This window comes from Corythoichthys intestinalis, chromosome 17, assembly GCF_030265065.1.
Source record: "Corythoichthys intestinalis isolate RoL2023-P3 chromosome 17, ASM3026506v1, whole genome shotgun sequence".
Taxonomy (NCBI): Eukaryota; Metazoa; Chordata; class Actinopteri; order Syngnathiformes; family Syngnathidae; genus Corythoichthys; species Corythoichthys intestinalis.
In genome coordinates, this window is record NC_080411.1 from 43,336,128 (window position 1) to 43,355,483 (window position 19,356).

At 44.2% G+C, this 19,356-nt stretch overlaps 1 long non-coding RNA gene across 1 annotated transcript; it reads left to right on the forward strand.

Annotated features, from left to right (window-relative positions):
• The first annotated feature begins 9,450 nt into the window (after positions 1 to 9,450).
• Positions 9,451 to 19,352, forward strand: LOC130905539 (uncharacterized). The gene is made up of 4 exons (XR_009061111.1): positions 9,451 to 12,612; positions 14,702 to 14,821; positions 18,940 to 19,134; positions 19,292 to 19,352. It is a non-coding gene; the product is annotated as an uncharacterized LOC130905539 (long non-coding RNA).
• The last annotated feature ends 4 nt before the right edge of the window (positions 19,353 to 19,356 follow it).

The window sequence follows — 19,356 nt, forward strand, 5'->3', positions numbered from 1 at the left end:
CCTCACAGCCCTCCTTAGCGCATTCATATAGCCATTTGTCACGGGTCCCTGACCTAAATCTTCGCTGGGCGAATGTGTTCATGGCCATGTCCATTGTTCTGCTTACCGCAAGCAGCGAGGCCCTCTTTGCTGTTGGGCGTCACTTCCAACAGCGGCCTTAATACCTTTATTCTTTTTTAAGGGGGGACCACTTCCTAGGGCCTCCACAACCCAGCTCTCAAACCTCAGACTCGTCAGCCCTGAGGTGTGGAACCGCTACGTTCCAGTCCCGGTGGCTTTGGCCCGGCCTGACGCTGCCCGCCAGCCAAACCACCACAACCTTCAGGACAAGTATATGTCTATCCAAATTTATATGTATACCTCTAAATATACATATAAATGCATACACATATTGCGCGTACAGACCCCTCATCCAACTTAAAAAGTGGGTCGTCGCATCTACTCTATACTCAAATATACATGCACATATCTATCCCATACACATATCTTTGTATGTATATGCATACATGCGCATGTATATATTACGTATGTCCCACCCATCAAATCGGGAAACAACAACCTGTTGTCTAGGAGCCAACCAGCCTGACCCTCTCCATTCCCCCTCTGGGGAATGGAGAGGGTCGCGCAGGCAGCGGCTCACAACCTCTTTTGTGTTGTTAGGTTTCTCGCAATTTAATAAGGCTCCGGGGACACCGCTTCCTAATAACCTAAGCTTGTCCTGTTTTTTCTTTTTTTTTTTTTTTTTTTTTTTTTTTCTTTCGCCCAGCCTAAACTACGCGACGCATGGCATATATGTTGCACTCTTTCTGAATCTACCCCTCTAGTGCTAAGACTAATGAAGACTAATGTTACACTACACTTGTTCCCCTTATTCCTCCAACAGAATGCACAAATCACAGTTAGACAAAACACAAATTGGTCGAAGGTCGCTTCAAGTCAACTTTCACCCACCTTAAATTATGACAAAACGTCTGTTTACCTTTTCGGCTTTTAGCGGTGCACCTAAAAGGGCTCCAGTTGACTCTTCCGCAGCCGTTCGTCCATCCCCTCCGTCGTCTGGGCCTATCACGTCGTCAAACCATCACGTAGGGTCACCAACTGAAGGAATTTGGACCTCCCGGCCCAGAAGCGCACGGGGAGGCCGGCAACAGAACGGAAATGTGCTCCGCCACCCGACCCCTCCGAGCGGAGCCAGGCCAGGAGGAAGCCAAACTCCGCGCGTTCCTGTGTTAACCCTTTGTTCTGACTCCAAGCTCCAAAAAGTCTAAAGAAGGCTCACCGGAAAACAGGTTGACAATTTAATGATTCACAGAGGTCTAAAGAACAAGGCAAAAACAGACGACGGAGGTACAGAGGCTGGATCCAGGGTCGTGTCACAACGGTTACATAGGAAATGTTTCCGAGGAGCGACCAATTGTTATCAGTGTTCAGTCTTTTTAACGTCTTTGCTGACGCGGGTCTTGTCGAAGGCGTTTCTGGGCGTTGCTTTGGGGCCGCCCCCGCTGTGGCCGGCCCTGGGCGGTTTAGGTTCGTGCGCGGATTTGGGACGCCCGCTATCCACTTCGCTGTCCGGGCTGGTGGTGCTTGTTCCAGGACAAAACGCTTTGTCCTTGGAGTTTGCTGAGAGCAGATTCCCCGAGTATGTGCGTCACTCATGATAAGACGGCATTGTGTATCTCTATTTCTTCTCATTAAACTATGGTGTGCTATTTATTTTATATTAGTAGTGTAGTCCTACCGCAAATATGAAAATGATACACATTTCCTGATTAATTATATTACGTGTGTTAGCCTAATGCAAACAGTTATATGGTGTGTGCGATGACGATATCGTTTCCCCTTCAGCCTTGACCCGGAAAAAGTTCCTCTTCAACAAGGCATCGTCTTCCGGGTCATGGCTTATTTAATTCTTTACAAAAACAAATCTTTATTCTTGGACAATTAGATGCATAAGAAAATCATTGTGTGTGTGTGACATAATTTGCTTAAAAGTTTAATATATGCGAGTTAATTATTTTTTAAAGTCGTTTTTTTTTTTTAACGATGAATGATGTTAATGATTCTAAGCTAAAAACGACTGACATTTTGAATAATAAATATAGTTAGTTACCTTCGTTTTATGGCTGGGTTGAAACAAAAGTCTGTAAACGACGTCTGTAAACTGGGGTTTTCAGGGTAAAACGGACAAATTAATGCGCCATGAATCTGTTATGGCAGCATATAGACATATTGTTCTATCAAACACAACAGTTGTTTTGTCTTTTTGTTTTGAGCTGTTTCTTTTAAAGAGAAGTGCAAGAGCAGAAACTGCTTTTTCGGTCTTGTCTGTGTTTTCCGCCATATACAGTACATAAGTTATATGCTCTATTATTTCAATGTTTTATTTATTTATTTTTAAACCCCCCCCCCCCCCCCCCCCCAAAGAAAGAATCACCCAGAACACTTTTTTTTCTCTCCATAACACCAGGGGGTGCTACAGCATCCTCAGCACCCCTCTTTCCGCGCCACTGGTTGGTGCTATATAATCTTAGATTTGTGTGATCGAGGGCGTGCGCTACAGCACTTGGCTCACTTTTGTGTCCGCAGTTACATTCGTTCATTTGCTGTCTTCTTGTCAAATTGGATTGGACGTACAGCACTGTCAATGGCAGCCAATGTGTTAAAAAGGAAGACACCAAAAATTAACATGAAATAGCCCGAAAATGCCCGACAAAGCAACAGTAACTGATCTAAAATTTACAGAAACTGTACCTATAACTATCTTAAAATGACATGGAAGTGACCCAACTCATTGCCTACCATTGAAAACAATAGACACCCAATTCACTTATAGACAAGCTTCCGAGGTACTCCTGCTTTACTTCCTGCTTTCTGCTTGCGACTTCAGTTTTCACATCATTTTACTTTGACAGCAATGGCACTGGAGTGGCATCACTCACTAAAAACCCTGAAAAAGCACTATTTGGAAATACGGCATCCTTCTGCCATCTCGACATGGGAAGACAACATAAAGAAATGGCCGAGGGTGACCACAAGTAAAATATGATTGTATTTTATTGACTCTATGGCAGTGGATGGAAACGCCTCAGGAAACTACAAAAGCTCCAAGGCTTTTCAGTACCTGCACAGCCTCAATGCTCCGCACCACAAAGCATGGGTGCTGGGAACAATGGAGGGAGACTTCGAAACTGCACGCTGTACCGTTATTGCGGGTCCCAGGCGTTCGTGTAGTCATGCTGCCGCTTTGTTTTGGAAGGTATGTTCTCCAAAGATACAAAACCTAAAATCTGGTGCATGAAACGATTTTTTGCCTTTGTTATTTATATCATGGTGATGATTGTAATTATGACGTACAGTATAATAACTACTTACATTAACTACTGCTGCTGCTGCTACTACAACACCACAGCCAAAGTTCGGGGAAAGGATGTTCTCCTGTGTGTTTCGTATCAACGAAGTGACGAGTAGTGATGTGTCGTTCGCGAACGAACCGGCTCTTAGAGCTGGCTCTTTGAAGTGAACAACGGGAGCCGCCTAATAGGAGCCGATCCCCCCCCCCCCCCCGTTTTTTCCCACCTTCGGTTAAAGCCGTACGTGATTGGTCAAGATCAGTGGTAGAAGAGCGAGGGTAGGGTGACACACAAACGCTACAGTGAGGAGAAGGGGAGGGGTTAAATATATACTAAGGGGCAGTTTACATGGCGACTCTGCGACACGAAGACGCAATCACTGTGTTGCGGAGTTGCCTCGCGTACATATAGTGTCGGTGAAGATGGAAGGCGAGGACGAAAAATTCTGAATCCTGTCCCCAAAGTGGAAGAATCTGATTGCAGGGGATTGAACGGGGCTTGCTCAGCATGCATATCAAAGGCTCCCGCGGCGAGAGACAGCGCCGATAACGTCAGCACTCGTACACGTCACATTGGCCGTGCGCAGCGGTGCTACTAAACATTAAAAACAGCAAATATGGCGGAATGTCGGCTTTAATTACTGTTTTAATAATATTCTTAGGTTAAATATGTTGAATGTTTAGATTTTTGTGCCTTTTTGATCGAAAGAAAAATGCCATTGCTTCGAGTGGGCGGGCATATTTTTTCCGTGTTGAGGAGCTTGGTGGGGTCAAAGTGCATCATTCGCTGTCACCTTCTAAATCTGCACTGCTCCGTAGGGCTTGGCATGAATACTACATCGTTTTCATGCGGAATTGCGACATTGTTCGAATGGAGACGGGCCCATATAGATGCAAATTTGAAAGTTTTCGTATTCCCGGAGAGTCACCATGTAAACGGCCCCTAATCTATATGGCAGAAAACACTCAGGTGACTTGAAGTTCCGCCCTGAGACCCCCAATTTCGCTTACTTTAAAAATTGTCTGATATGCATGTGTGATACATCATTTAAAGCTTAAAATCTCAATTTTCTGGGGGAAGAAATTTTTTGAACAGGAGGTTATTCTTAAAAAAAAACATTTTTTTAAACAGTAAAACCCTAACTGGAGGCGAGCGCACGCGACAGCAGAATTAAACACGCTGTGAGTTTAACGAGATATTATCACGTACTTACCTTGTTTCGATCCAAAAACTCCATGCCCCACCGTGAGTCATCACCATATCGTGGTGGAGGGGTTTGCGTGTCTCAGTGAACCTAGGAGCTATGTTGTCTGAAGCTTTAAGCCCCTGGTAGGGTCACCCATGGCAAACAGGTCCTAGGTGAGGGGCCAGAAAAAGTATGGCTCAAAAAGACCCCTTATGATGAGTAATATAAATGAACTCCAGTTTCCCTTGCCCGGATGCGGGTTACTGGGGCCCCCCTCTGGAGCCAGGCCTGGAGGTGGGGCTCGAAGGCAAGCGTCTGGTGGCCGGGCCTGTCCGAAAAGGCAACGTGGATTCCCCTTTCCATGGGCTCACCACCTGTGGGAGGGGCCAAAGGGGTCGGGTACGTAGGGAGTTGGGCGGCAGCCAAAGGCAGGAGCCATGGCGGTCTGACCCCCAGCCGCAGTAGCTAACTCATGGGACATGGAATGTCACCTCACTGGCGGGGAAGGAGCCTGAGCTGGTGTGTGAGCCAAAGAAGTTCCGACTGGATATAGTCGGACTCTCCTCCACACACAGCTTGGGTTCTGGCACCAATCCTCTCGAGGGGTTGGACTCTCTTCCACTCTGGAGTTGCCCATGGTGAGAGGCGCTGAGCAGGTGTGGGCATACTTATTGCCCCCCGGCTTGGCGCCTGTATGTTGGGGTTTATACCGGTAGACGAGAGGGTAGCCTCCCTCCGCCTTCGGGTGGGGCAACAGGTTCTGACTGTTGTTTGCGCTTATGCACCGAACAGCAGCTCAGAGTACCCACCCTTTTTGGAGTCCTTGGAGGGTGTGCTGGAGAGCGCCCCCTCTGGGAACTCCCTCGTTCTCCTGGGGGACTTCAACGCTCACGTGGGCATTGACAGTGAGACCCGGAGGGGCGTGATTGGGAGGAACGCCCCCCCCCAATCAGAACCCGAGTGGTGTTCTGTTATTGGACTTCTGTGCTCGTCACTGTTTGTCCATAATGAACACCATGTTCAAACATAGGGGTGTCCAAATGTGCACTTAGCACCAGGACACCCTAGGCCGCAGTTTGATGATCGACTTTATAATCGTGTCATCGGACTTGCGGCCGCATGTTTCGGACACTCGGGTGAAGAGAGGGGCGGAGTTGTCAACTGATTACCACCTGGTGGTGTGTTGGCTCTGATGGCGGGGTAAGATGCTGGCCAGACCTGGCAGGCCCAAACGTATTGTGAGGGTTTGCTGGGAACGTCTGGCAGAATCCCCCGTCAGAAAGAGTTTCAACACCCACCTCCGGCAGGGGCGGGGTTGTCAACTGATTACCACCTGGTGGTGTGTTGGCTCTGATGGCGGGGTAAGATGCTGGCCAGACCTGGCAGGCCCAAACGTATTGTGAGGGTTTGCTGGGAACGTCTGGCAGAATCCCCCGTCAGAAAGAGTTTCAACACCCACCTCCGGCAGAACATCTCCCTTGTCCAGGGGGAGGTGAGGGACATTGAGTGCGAGCGGACCATGTTCCGCACCTCCATTGTTGAGGCGGCCAATCGGAGCTGTGGCCGTAAGGTGGTTGGTGCCTGTCATGGCGGCAATCCCCGAACCCGCTGGTGTCCACCAGCGGTAAGGGATGCCGTCAAGCTGAAGAAGGAGGCCTATTGGGCCTTTTTGGACTGTGGGACTCCGGGGGCAGCTGACGGGTACCGGCCAGCCAAGCGGACTGCGGCTTTGGCGGTGGCCGAGGCAAAAACTCGGACATGGGAGGAGTTCGGCGAGGCCATGGAAAACGACTTCCGGACGGCTTCGAGGAAATTCTGGTCCACCATCCAGCGTCTGAGTAGAGGAAAGCAGTGCACCATTAACACTGTGTATAGTGAAGATGGTGTACTGCTGACCTCGACTCGGGACGTCGTGAGTCGGTGGGGAGAATACTTCGAAGCCCTCCTAAATTCCACTGGCACGCCTTCCTTTGAGGAAGCAGAGTCTGGGGACTCCGAGGTGGGCTCTTCGATCTCTGGGGTTGAAGTCACTGAGGTGGTTGGAAAGCTCCTCGGTGGCAAGGCCTCGGGGGTAGATGAGATCCGCCCGGAGTTCCTAAAGGCTCAGGCTGTCGTGGTTGACACGCCTCTACAACATCGCGTGGACATCGGGGACATTGCCTCTGGATTGGCAGGCCGGGGTGGTGTTCCCCCTTTTTAAAATGGGGGACCGGAGGGTGTGTTCCAATTATAGAGGGATCACACTCCTCAGCCTCCAGGGTAAAGTCTATTCAGGGGTGCTGGAGAGGAGGGTCCGTCGGGAAGTCGAATCTCGGATTCAGGAGGAGCAGTGTGGTTTTCGTCCCGGCCGTGGAACAGTGGACCAGCTCTACACCTTCGGCAGGGTCCTCGAGGGTGCATGGTAGTTCGCCCAACCAGTCTACATGTGCTTTGTGGATTGGGAGAAGGCGTTCGATCGTGTGCATCGGGGAGTCCTGTGGGCGGTGCTCCGGGAGTACGGGGTACCAAGCCCCTTGGTAAGGGCTGTTCGTTCCCTGTACGACCAGTGTCAGTGTTTGGTCCGCATTGCAGGCAGTAAGTCGAATTCGTTCCCAATGAGGGTTGGACTCCACCAAGGCTGCCCTTTATCACTGAATCTGTTCATAGTTTTTATGGAGAGAATTTCGAGGCGCAGCCGAAGCGTTGAGGGGGTCCGGTTTGGTGACCTCAGCATTGAATCTCTGCTTTTTGCTGTTGGCTTCATCAAGCCGTGACCTCCAACTCTCACTGGAGCAGGTCGCAGCTGAGTGTGAAGCGGTTGGGATGAAGATCAGCACCTCCCAATCCGAGACCATGGTCCTCAGTCGGAAAAGGGTGGAGTGCCCGCTCTGGGTTGGGGATGAGATCTTGCCCCAAGTGGAGGAGTTCAAGTGTCTTGGGGTCTTGTTCACGAGTGACAGTAGGAGGGAGCGGGAGAGCGACAGGCGGATCGGTGCAGCGTCTGCAGTAATCCGGACTCTGCACCGGTCCATAGTGGTGAAGAAGGAGCTGAGCTGAAAGGTTGTGTCAATTTACCAGTCGATCTACTGTGGGTCGTGACCGAAAGAACAAGATCCCGGATACAAGCAGCCGAAATAAGTTTCCTCCGCAGGGAGTCCGGGCTCTCCCTTAGAGATAGGGCAGTGCTTCTCAATTATTTTCTGTTACGCCCCCCCAAGGAAGACGTAAATGTTTTGCGCCCCCCCCAAACTCTCTGCCGCCACTGTAAATAGTATCATTAGTCTATAAAATTACTATTATAAATACGCATCTGCCTAACATTGTGTCCTTTTTTTCTAATAAAGAAAAAAAAGTAACATCGATCAACTTATAGTAAAGTGTAACTTTATTAACATTGTTTTGTTTGTAACAGAGAAGACTTGACGCGCATCAAGTTGCCTGAATTTCAAAAAGTCACATCCAAACTGTAAAAAATACACTCAAGGTACATTTTTGACCATTTGATACAGAAAAATAAAATGTAATAAAATCAGTAAATAATAACAAATTAAAATTCATTAGAAACATTCACGCCTTGGGATCCTGCCGGAGGAGCTGGTTGAAGTGGCTGGGGAGAGGGAAGTCTGGGCTTCCCTGTTAAAGCTGCTGCCCCCGCGGCCCGACCCCGGAACAAGTGGAAGATAATGGATGGATGGATGGATGGATGGATGGATAGAAACATTCACTCATGAGGAAAATATGCCAAAAAATTTGACCAAAAAACAAAACTGGATAAAAGAAAAAAAAAAGAGTGTCCTTTGACAGAAGGACAGTTTTTATTTTTGCTGTTCACAGTATTACCTCCTTTGCAATGGTGTGGAGTTATTTTGCAATGAGCATGCTAACAATGCTCACTGGTTTACTGATATAACACTGACAAAGCAGGACGATAGTTGGCAATATTCGGCACGTTTTCGCTGAAAAACAATCAAGCGGCTTATCAATGAGATTGGGGTCTAATGTCTTTAAGTGGCGTCTTAATTGATTTGGCTTCTGGCTGTCCGCTATAATTATTTTTAGACGGAGTAAAATGTGGTCTTTCCTCATCACCCACTGTATTAAAAGTCAAAGCTAAAAGGCAAACGGAACGAAAAAAGCGGATTCTCGGCGGCCGAGGTAGAACCGTAGGTGACGGCAGTCGTCGTGACGATCCCAAGCCGAAAATGGCACTTCTCGGGCGGCGACGTGAGAACCGGGACAAGACAGTGGGTCGCTGCGTGAATGAGTCCGGTCGGAAAACAGCTTTCGAAAACGGCGGCGGCACACTGCTCTTCATATCTGTTTTTTGTGTGTGCTGAGTGCTCTTCCTTAGTTCAAAAATACTGCGCGCACTCTGAAAATGAGAGCGCCACTGCCACCCACTGAGTGGATGTGCAAGTACACTTTATTCCAGTACGGCCCCAAAAAAAAAAAAAAAAAAAAAAAAAGCATATTCCCCTGGCATCGCTCTGCGCCCCCCTTGGGGGGCGCGCCCCACTATTTGTGAAGCACTGAGATAGGATGAGAAGCTCGGTCATCCGGGAGGGACTCGGTGTCCAGCCGCTACTCCCCCGCGTAGAGAGGACCCAGCTGAGGTGGCTCGGGCATCTGGTTCAGATGCCTCCTGGAAGCCTCCCTGGAGAGGTGTTCCGGGCATGTCCCACCGGCATGAGACCCCGGGGCCGACCCAGGACACGCTGGAGAGACTATGTCTCTCGGCTGGCCTGGGAACGCCTTGGGATCCCGCCGGAGGAGCTGGTTGAAGTGGCTGGGGAGAGGGAAGTCTGGGCTTCCCTGTTACAGCTGCTGCCCCCGCGACCCGACCCCAGAACAAACGGAAGATGATGGATGGATGGATGGATGGATGGATGGATGGATGGATGGATGGATGGATGGATGGATGGATGGATGGATGGATGGATGGATGGATGGATGGATGGATGGATGGATGGATGGATGGATGGATGGATTGATCTGGATCCCTCTCTGGGTGCGTGGAATAAAGCCAGCGACGCTATGATGTTGTGAATGCGATCAGAGATTCAAAGAGGCTGTTCAGGATTTATTTTTGGTTTACTTCAGAGAATGATGAGGATGTGTGTGTGTGTGGTGTTCTGAAATACAGAAAAACCATATGCAACATGTCAGTTATATAATACACATGCGCATATGCTGTATAAATGGCGTAGGTTTGGTCTCAACATTGGTAGGGACGATAAAACTGCATAACCTGCATGTACACTTTTTGCTGGGGACGGGTCATTAATAAGACCAAACAGATTGGGTGAGCGGGGCAAAGGGCCACATATCTCATGAATACGAACCTAATTAATGGATAGGCTAAATAAATCAGCATTGACTGATAACTTTTACGTGCAATGGTTCAGGTGATTCAAACCTTTGTTTTCAAAACCTACTAAAGAAATATTTTGAAAACTTCCAGAATAAATGTCTAGTTTTTATTAGCAAACATACACATTATGAAAATAATTCAATTAATCACGGTAGTGTCAGTTTTATCCTTACAACATATGGGAAGACAATCTAAATTCTCTATTTAACTCAACTCATTATATAATGCAAATAAGGTTGCTTAAAAGTTGGTGGGGTCAATTTTAGCATCCTGAAAAGTTGGCGTTGTTATGTCCCTACCTTCCCTATGCAAACCTATGCCCTTGATATGAACATATCTACCAAGATAAACACGATCAACATTGAATATAAATTAAATACTGTATACCGCTCACATAATGCATATAATTGCTCATCACGGACAATAATCAGCAAACACTTTAAGCAGGAAATTAGAATAACAACCTAGATTGACAAATGAATTGGAAACATAACATAAATAACATAAAATGTTGTCAAATTTGGGTTAGGCTATCAATTAGCACAGAGCTAGTGGTTAGCTCGTGGCGGCTAGCTAATGCAATAGATTATTAGCTGAGGAACTGTCATCAACCAAAAGTGTTTATAAATTTCTAAGGCACACTTCAACACTATACTTCTCCAATTTACACACAACTTTCGGACGGTAAGTAAACATGACGGTAGCTTGGGGAAGAGCTTCACTGTTAAGGAGGAGAGCGCTAGCGAGCTTCACAACGACTTAAAGGGCCAGTTCACGTTTCAAAATGCATGTATGGTTAAAACAATATAATAATTACCTTGAATCCTTGACCAAATCACTCTTGAGACTTCCGTGCCTGCTCGTAGGCTTAAGTGTCGTCCTGTTTCAAACTAAATCCAAACGCACAGTATGAGAATTGCTCCCCATGCCAGTGGCCCGGGCTGATGTGGGATGGGACAGTCCCCTACCGTCAGGCTTTGCACGATGTGATTAAAAACATTCCCCTTCGAACCATATATTCAAGCGCTTCCAGGAGTTTGCACAGCCACGAACAGCACAGAAAGTCCCGGAGCCTCGTTTATGTTGTGCTAAATCCATTTTTGGAGAATCAGTGGGTTCCTTTGATTTGATTTTGACTTAGTCACACTAACTAACACACTAACTTCAATCGCAACTCATGATGTTTTGTCTAAACCGGAAATTCGCAGCAGAAATTGTTAGGGCTCCTGCTCCTCCTCCTTGTGTATTTGTGTGTGTGTGTGCCCCTATATGTTTTGTGAGGACTTTTACCTCGATTTCTCACCTGAGCTCCGGGGACATAGTTGGAATATGGGGACTATGCCAATGTCCCCATAAACCTTGGACTATATTTGCATTTTTTTGTGCCTAAATGACTTTTTTTTTATTTTACAGTGATGCAGTTTCAAGAATATATCATCATCTTCGTCATCACAATGATAAATATGCCATAGTTGGTCTCTAAATGACTTTTCTTTTTCATTTTTTTCCCCAAGTCCTCATATAACGCTTGACTTGACTGATGTGTGTGTGTTTGTGTGTGTGCATGTGTGTGTGCGTTGGTTTGCCTGCATTAGCGGGACTTGCTTTTATCGGTTTACGTACCACCATTACCAGGACCAAACGGTTTATCTATCGGGACACTAATTCAAGCACTGTAAATGCATTCAGAACAATGGAAATGACATCCTCCCGCTTTTTCTCGTCATGTCCTTATAAGTACGGAAACCCGACATATCTGTGTCTCACACACGAAGTCATACACGCAGAAAAAATTTCCCGCCATTGGGCTTTCACACACAAACGCGGGAAAACGGCACACAAATTTAGCGGACTTCCGTGACGTATTGGTCAGCAATTGGCTGTTCTCAACGTTAGTCAAACGTCAATCAAAGAAGTTCTCCGCAGTGATTGGAGGAGTGCCGTTGGCGTCAACCCGGAAGCTCCTGAGGGAAGCGCTGTCAGTGATTGGCTGGTGAGTGGTTTTGATCCGACACTTTTTGTGCACATGTAATGTCCCTTCAATGGAGGAGGTAAGTACAGTCTAAGTGTATTAATGTGTTCGTGCTATAGTCGTTTACTCTCCCTACTAACTCTATTTCACCAAGCTATCTGGCTGTTTCAACGGAGTTATGAGATACTTTTTCCTCAACCCTGCAATTAGGTAAAATAGTCCGCAGGTAAAAGGGACGTCGATGTTCGTCTATAGGACATTAAACACTACAGTCTTAGTATATTAATGTGTTTGTGCCATAGTCGTTTACTCTCCCTACTAACTCTGTTTCACTGAGTTATCTGGCTGTTTTTAAGTTTAAATACTTCTTCGTCAACTCTGTAACTAGGCAAAATAGTCCATAGGTTAAAGGGACGTCGATGTTGGTCTATAGACCCCAATCACATGACGTCACAACTCCGCCCCCCTGACTTGATCCGCCATATTGTCCGTCAGCTCGTCGTGTTTACACATTACCGCTACGTACATTCCTCTTATTACGCCGTGTTTTTCTGCTCCTTAACATTAATAATCAAAATAGTGAAGGCGTGTGTGGCGGTTGGTTGCAGTAACAGGGAAAATAGAAGGAGAGACTTGAAGTTCTACCGTATTCCGAGAGACCCGAAGAGGAGAGCGAGATGAACTGCTGCAATTCGACGAGAATACTGGGCACCAAACGATCACCACAGACTATGTAGTAGTCATTTTATATCTGGTAAGATGCATTTAATATATATTTAGAGAGTTTTGGGCTGACAACCACAATTAAGATCATTGCGAGGCTATTCGCCAACAACATACAGTTTCAAATTCAAGATGTTTATTTCTTCCGCCATCATTATTTTTTGAATAATATTTAGCTGGTACCAAGTGAAAGAAGATAGCCTCGTCTACGGATCATCAGTTAAACAGGGGTGTCCAAACGTTTTGCAAAGGGGGCTAGATTTGGTGTGGTAAAAATGTGGGGGGCTACCTTTGCTGATTTATGTAGAACAATATATTTAAACAAATTTTAGCAAGCCCTTCCGTGTGTCACATTTGCTTTATTATTATTCATTCATTCATTTTCCATGCCGCTTTTCCTCACGAGGGTCGCGGAGGTGCTGGAGCCTATCCCAGCTAACTCGGGGCAGTAGGCAGGGGACACCCTGAACTGGTTGCCAGCCAATTGCAGGGCACAAGGAGACATACAACCATTCAAGCACACACTCATACTTACGGGCAATTTAGAGTGTTCAATCAGCCTACCATGCATGTTTTTGGGATGTGGGAGGAAACCGGAGTTCCCGGAGGAAACCCACGCAGGCACGGGGAGAACATGCAAACTCCACACAGGAAGGCCGAAGCCCGGGATTGAACCCTTGATCTTAGAACTGTGAGGCAGACGTGCTAACCACTCAGCCACCGTGCCTTTATTATTATTATTTTTTAATTCATAATTTCAACAATCTCGCCTTTGTGGCGTTCTCTTTCGACCCTCAGGCTCTTGCGAAATACTGCTGCTGTGAAATTAAACTAGCTTCAAGTTGCTAGTATCCCTGTAATCTTGTCGTACATGTCAGCGTGTCTTGTTTGGTAATATCGCCTCACATCGAAACTCTTTGAAAACAGCGACTGTCTCTTTGCAAATGAGGCAGACACAATTGTTGCGTATTTTATTGAAGAAATAGTCCAATATCCACCTATCCTTGAAGCGTCGGCCATCGCAGTCAACTTTTTTTTTTTTTAATGATTGTCGCCATTTTAGAAAATTGGAAGTAAAGGGTCACACGGGTTAATGTTGCTTAGAGTGCTGCTCTTAAAGTTTTTCAAAGTTTCGTGAGAATAGGCTGAGTTTCTGTGGACAAGATTGTTGTAGATATCAGGGTAGCAGATGTCAGGCAGAGACGGCGAAGACAGCGGGTCGAAAAATATCGATTTAGGCATCAAATATGGATCTGGCGAATGGATCGACCGAAGCTTTTCCACATAACGCCTTTTATGCAACACATCCAATGAGTTTACAGCGTCTGAAAGAACAGGGGCTTCCATGAATTGCACTATAAATTGAATGATAAATTGAGACAATTGAGAATACGGACACACAATGACGGTCAATATGGTGGCACAATACAGCGACACGTCATTGTGTGACGTTGGTGATTGGGGTCTATAGGACATTAAACACTACAGTCTAAGCATATTAATGTGTTTGTGCCATAGTCGTTTACTCTCCTGTTTAATTCTGTTGCAAGGAGTCATCCAGCTGTTTAAACTGATATATTTCGATACTTTTTCGTCAAGCCACATTCACAGTCCACAACTGAAGCTTTTCAAAATTGTCAGCGGGCAAAAGCGACGTCGATCTCAGTCTATACAGTATAAACACTGTAGAGTTACGGATTTAACATGAGTACGTTTCTAAAACGCCGTTTTATCCATCAGCCTATTTCTGCTCATTCGGTGCCTCAATCGTTCCATAAAATAAATTAAAAAAACGACAACATAAAAACTCTTTAAATGTGCCTTGTTTTATTCATCATTCATGAGTTGTAATGCAAAGCTTCTATCTAGAGCCCTGCCAGCCTTCTTGGTTTTGGTAGACGGATCAAACGTTCCTTATAATATGTGGCGTTTATGTGTAGATTGTATTTCATATGGTGCTATATGAGCAGTAACATTATGATATTCTAACTGCCATCATATTTAAATTTAAATATTGCTGAATTACACATTCTAACAATTAATAGCCTTCTTTATTCATGACATCTATTAGTTTGTTTGAAATAATATTATTAAGTAATATTATTGTCTGTGGATTACAGCAAAGATGCCTGAGAAGAGAAGCAGGAGGAGAAAGACTCCAGAACAAGATGCTGTGGAACATATAATTGAGGAAAAAGATACAACATTAATTGAGGAAAGATTTATCAACCACTATAAAGGTAAATTTAATAATTTATTATATTAAACTTTGTCTCCTTGTGCACTAGATTTGGAATATAAAAATAGTTCTTAATGTGGTTAAATCAAGAAAAATCTGGTTGTTAAAGTGAGTTGCTGGCCTAATTAAGAAACAATGTTAAATTGAAATATACACGCATACTAGACATGGAAACAAGCTGTAAACAAGTACAGTCCTCGAGGTCACCTATCCGGTTTGTTTACCATGTCTTCCTTCTCTAACACACCTGAATCAAATAATCAGGACTGTTGATGATGTGATCATTTGATCCAGATGTGTCAGAGGAGGAAAACATGGAAAACAGGCTGGATATGTATCTTTGAGGAATGGACTTGGACACCTCTGCTGCAGAACCTCTGGATGGTGGACGCTCAAACCTCATCCTCATTACTTTCCCAGTGCGACCTAAGCCACCCCCCAACTCATCATTAACACACTAAAATTATTTCCTCACAGTATTGATCTTAAGCAACCAGTTGTGGCTTCAAAGAAGCTTGTGCAAGTTCATGCAAGACTATTGAAGCCAACAAATGCTTGGTAAAAATGCTTTCTTTTGTAGTTTAAGTGCTTCCGTGGTCAAACATTCCAGTTAAATTTAAAAGCACAGTGTCCATTATTAATTGATATGGTGGCTTCAGGAGACCTTAGGGGCCGTTTTATTACTAAATACAACTTGTTGCTATGCAACTCTGCTGTTTGGAAACTTTTATCCTGTGGTACTCCAGAAAGTTTATTATCTCAGCTGGTGAGTTAATAATTGACTTATTCCATTGGTATCCCTTTGAAAAGACGACCACAAATAAGGTTGGTTACAAAAGGTTGGGTTTTTTTTTTTTGCAGGGAGAGGTGTATTTGCCAGAGAGTACATTGAACCCAAAAGTTTTGTGGTGGGGTACCGAGGAGTTCTGTCTCTGAGTAAAGGTGCAGATGACAAAAGCAACAAATATGCATTTGATTTCATATGGAATGGAAAGCAATATTGGTTAATATCTTGCCGTGTTATTTCCTTGTTACTTGTCCATTAAAATTAATATATATATATTTATGAGATAAAATGCAGTAGCATATTCGAAAATGCGAAAGTAAGCTTGTTCTATTAAAATAAGGGTTCTGGTCTAACAAGTCTGCAACATGAATAACTGCAGGGTTCCCGCAGATCCTTAAAAAGTCTTAAAATGTCTTACATTTAAAATCCGGATCATTAAGGTCTTAAATTGCCTTCAATTTAATGGAAAATTACAGTAGGTATTACATTTCCAGACGATGCATGTTATGCCAGGGAAATGACCGTCTTCCGTAAAACTTCTAATGGTGTGCATTTGTTTTATCAATGGCCGTGCACGATATACAAGAGTTTTGGATTAATATGTTATACGGTACGTTGTCCACTACCTCGGCATACGTCAGCGACTTGACATGACGCCATTTCCTGGTTGTTCGCGGTTGTAGAGGTGAGTGGAAATATGCAGAGATAGGGAAGTTGGAATTTAATAAAAAATGGACCGAAGATCTTCTATGTAAGCGGTGGTTGGCCTCTGGTGAAAATAACAACAGTGCCTGGTGCAAAGTAGGGATGTGACAATATATTGAAAAGGTGCAATATCATGGTACTTTGTGGGCCAAAGGTTATCAATATGCTTCCACCAAGAATCAATATATCATTTTTAAAAGGTGTCACTGTTTGGGGGGGGAAAAAAGGAACCAAGTCTGCTTTAGTAGTGTCTGCTTTAGCTCTCTGGCTACCATTGACGGCACTAGACATCCAATCCAGTTACTGAAACTAGAGCATCCACAGCCAGTCTTTTGTGGGCATTTACAAGTCACTTCATGTTCATTTTAGGGCATTTACAGGCTACTTCCTGTTGATTTTGAGTCACTTCCTTTTCAGTAACCCAAAATAGACTACATGGGACTTTTAAATGCCCCCAAATCAACAGGAAGTGACCCATTAATGCCTCAACAGGAAAAGGAATTGACCGAAACTCAGCAGAAAATGATGTCAAATGCCACAAAATGAACTGGTTCCTTGCTATTAGCTACAACTGATGGCCATGGATGTCCAATCCGTTTGAAGTGGGAGTGTGGCAGCGAATGAACATTATTGATAAACTAATTCCTGTTCACAGCAGAGAGATATGAAGACCTTTTTTCTTTGCTTATTGCTTGTTTTATACAATGATTTCCTGACCCATATATCGATAATTGTTTTATCGCTATATCCTGAGATCATTGTTCTGATTATGTTCATCGTGAGGTATCCAGAGATTTCCACCCCAAATGCAAACTCAGCAACTTTTTCGTACGGACAATAGACCCTACTCACCTACGTCACAAAATGGGCGTGTCGCTGTTTCCGGCCGCCATACTGTACCTCTTTTTCAGACCTATTCTCATTGGTTTCAATTAGTCGAGCAAGTTATAGAGCAATTCATGGAAGCCCCGGTGTTATCTGACGCTGTAAACTCATTGGATCCGTTGCATAAAAGGCGTTACGTGGAAAAGCTTCAGTTTATCCATTCGCCAGATCCGTATTTGATGCCTAAATCGATGTTTTTCGACCCGCTGGCTTCGCCTGACATCTGATACCCACACAAAATCAGCCTATTCTCACGAAAGTTTGAAAAACTTTAATAGCTTGGAGGCTTATAAATGCTACGTTGCTGGTTAGGTGAAACACGTCCTCGTACACGAAAATTCGGCAGGAATCTTGTGCTCGGAAGGTGAGTTACGAAATTTTCAATTCAAAATCTTTTGTTCTTGCTAACATCCACTGTCAAGTCTAATGTATTTCATGTCATTTGTCAATGGAGCTAGGGCTTTTAATGTTTATATGGTTTAGCGATAGCACTAACTACATACGTACGTGTATGTTGTCGGCAATTAGCCTAGCAATGATCTTAATTGTGGTTGTCAGCCCAAAACCCTCTAAATATATATTAAATGCATCTTACCAGATATAAAATGACTACTACATAATCTGTGGTAGTCGTTTGGAGCCCAATTTTCTCGTCGAATTGCAGCAGTCAATCGCGGCCTCCTCTTCGAGTCTCTCGGAATACGGTAAAAATTCAAGTCTCTCCGTCTATCTTCTCTGTTTTTGCAACCGACCGCCACACACGACTTCACCATTTTGAGTATTAATGTTGACGAGCAGTAAAACGTGCAATAATAGGAAGAATTTACGAAGCGCTAATGCATTTCTATGGCGAGTATGCGGACATCATGGCGCGGGGGCGTGGCTGTGACGTCACGTGAGTAGGGTCTATAGGGGTTAAAGCCATCGATTCCCACATGATAGTTGGAAAAATACCATTTGTGGCAACAGCTGCGTTTACAGTAAAATAAAATGTTTTTTCCTTCTTCAAAAATTGCTGTGACATGTTTTGGTCTTAAATTCTATTTTTAAAGTCTTAAAAATGTATTTAAAAGCATTAAGTTCTACCTTCAAAATGGTGCAAGAACACTGAAGTCATTTCATCAACTGATCTCGGATTTAATACAGCTGTTTGGGGCACCCATTGTGGTTTGGAAGAAGAACTTGGAGTTGCATAAACCTTTGAGTTATTTAACCCTTTATTTGCTGTCGTCATTGATAGTTCAAAGTTACTCTCCTGATTGAATTAAATATGTAGTGGAAGGAAAATCTAGGCATATAAATTTGACTATAAATAAATATCTAAAAAAAAGTAGCATATTGTCTAAAAAAGGTATTTTAATATTCATATTAGAAGGCTAAAACTTGTGTATTAAATAGTTTCAGGTTAATTTATTTCAAGTACCAATGGAATCTCTCATGAATAAACTTTTGGTCCTGACCCTGTCTTAGGCAATTATTGTACTAGAACAGTTTTCATACAGTCCTCTACAGTCCCTTTCTAGTTTTAATTAATTTACCAGTATTGTAACTCCTTTATATTATCAGGTATCAGGACTTTAGTTTAACAATATATGAGTAAGGGATACATTATGCACCATTTATTGAAAAAGAAAATAGCTTGTTTTTAAATTAACTGTTTTTAATTAATTGTGATTTTCCGTAATACCCTACAAATAATGGAACCACAAGCCAAGTTTAAAGTCACCGCCTTTTCCCCACAGTATAAATGCTTCAAAAGAACACTAAACACTGGGCCGACTAGTGAATGATGATCATGTTCATCCAAACTGCAAAGTCAAAAGAATCATGGTTCGAGGGAGACCACACCTGTGTCTGTTCGCTATCAAAGAAATCTTTCCAGGAGAAGAAAAATAACTTATAACTATGGTGATTCCTCTTGGCCATGGCGCTCAATGGTGAGTAAAGGTTTTCATGTTATTTATTGTATGCTGCAAAATTTGATTGTCAAGTTGCAAAAAACCTTTTCAATGTGACTGAATCCTCCTGTTAAAGTCCCAATTTAAATGAAGTGAGAGTATTTTGAGACAGTGCATTTCCTCTGCATAATTTCAGGCACCTTGTGAAGAGCAAAGTGACCTGAAGGTCCACGAACGTGAGCCAGCATCAGAAAAGGCAAG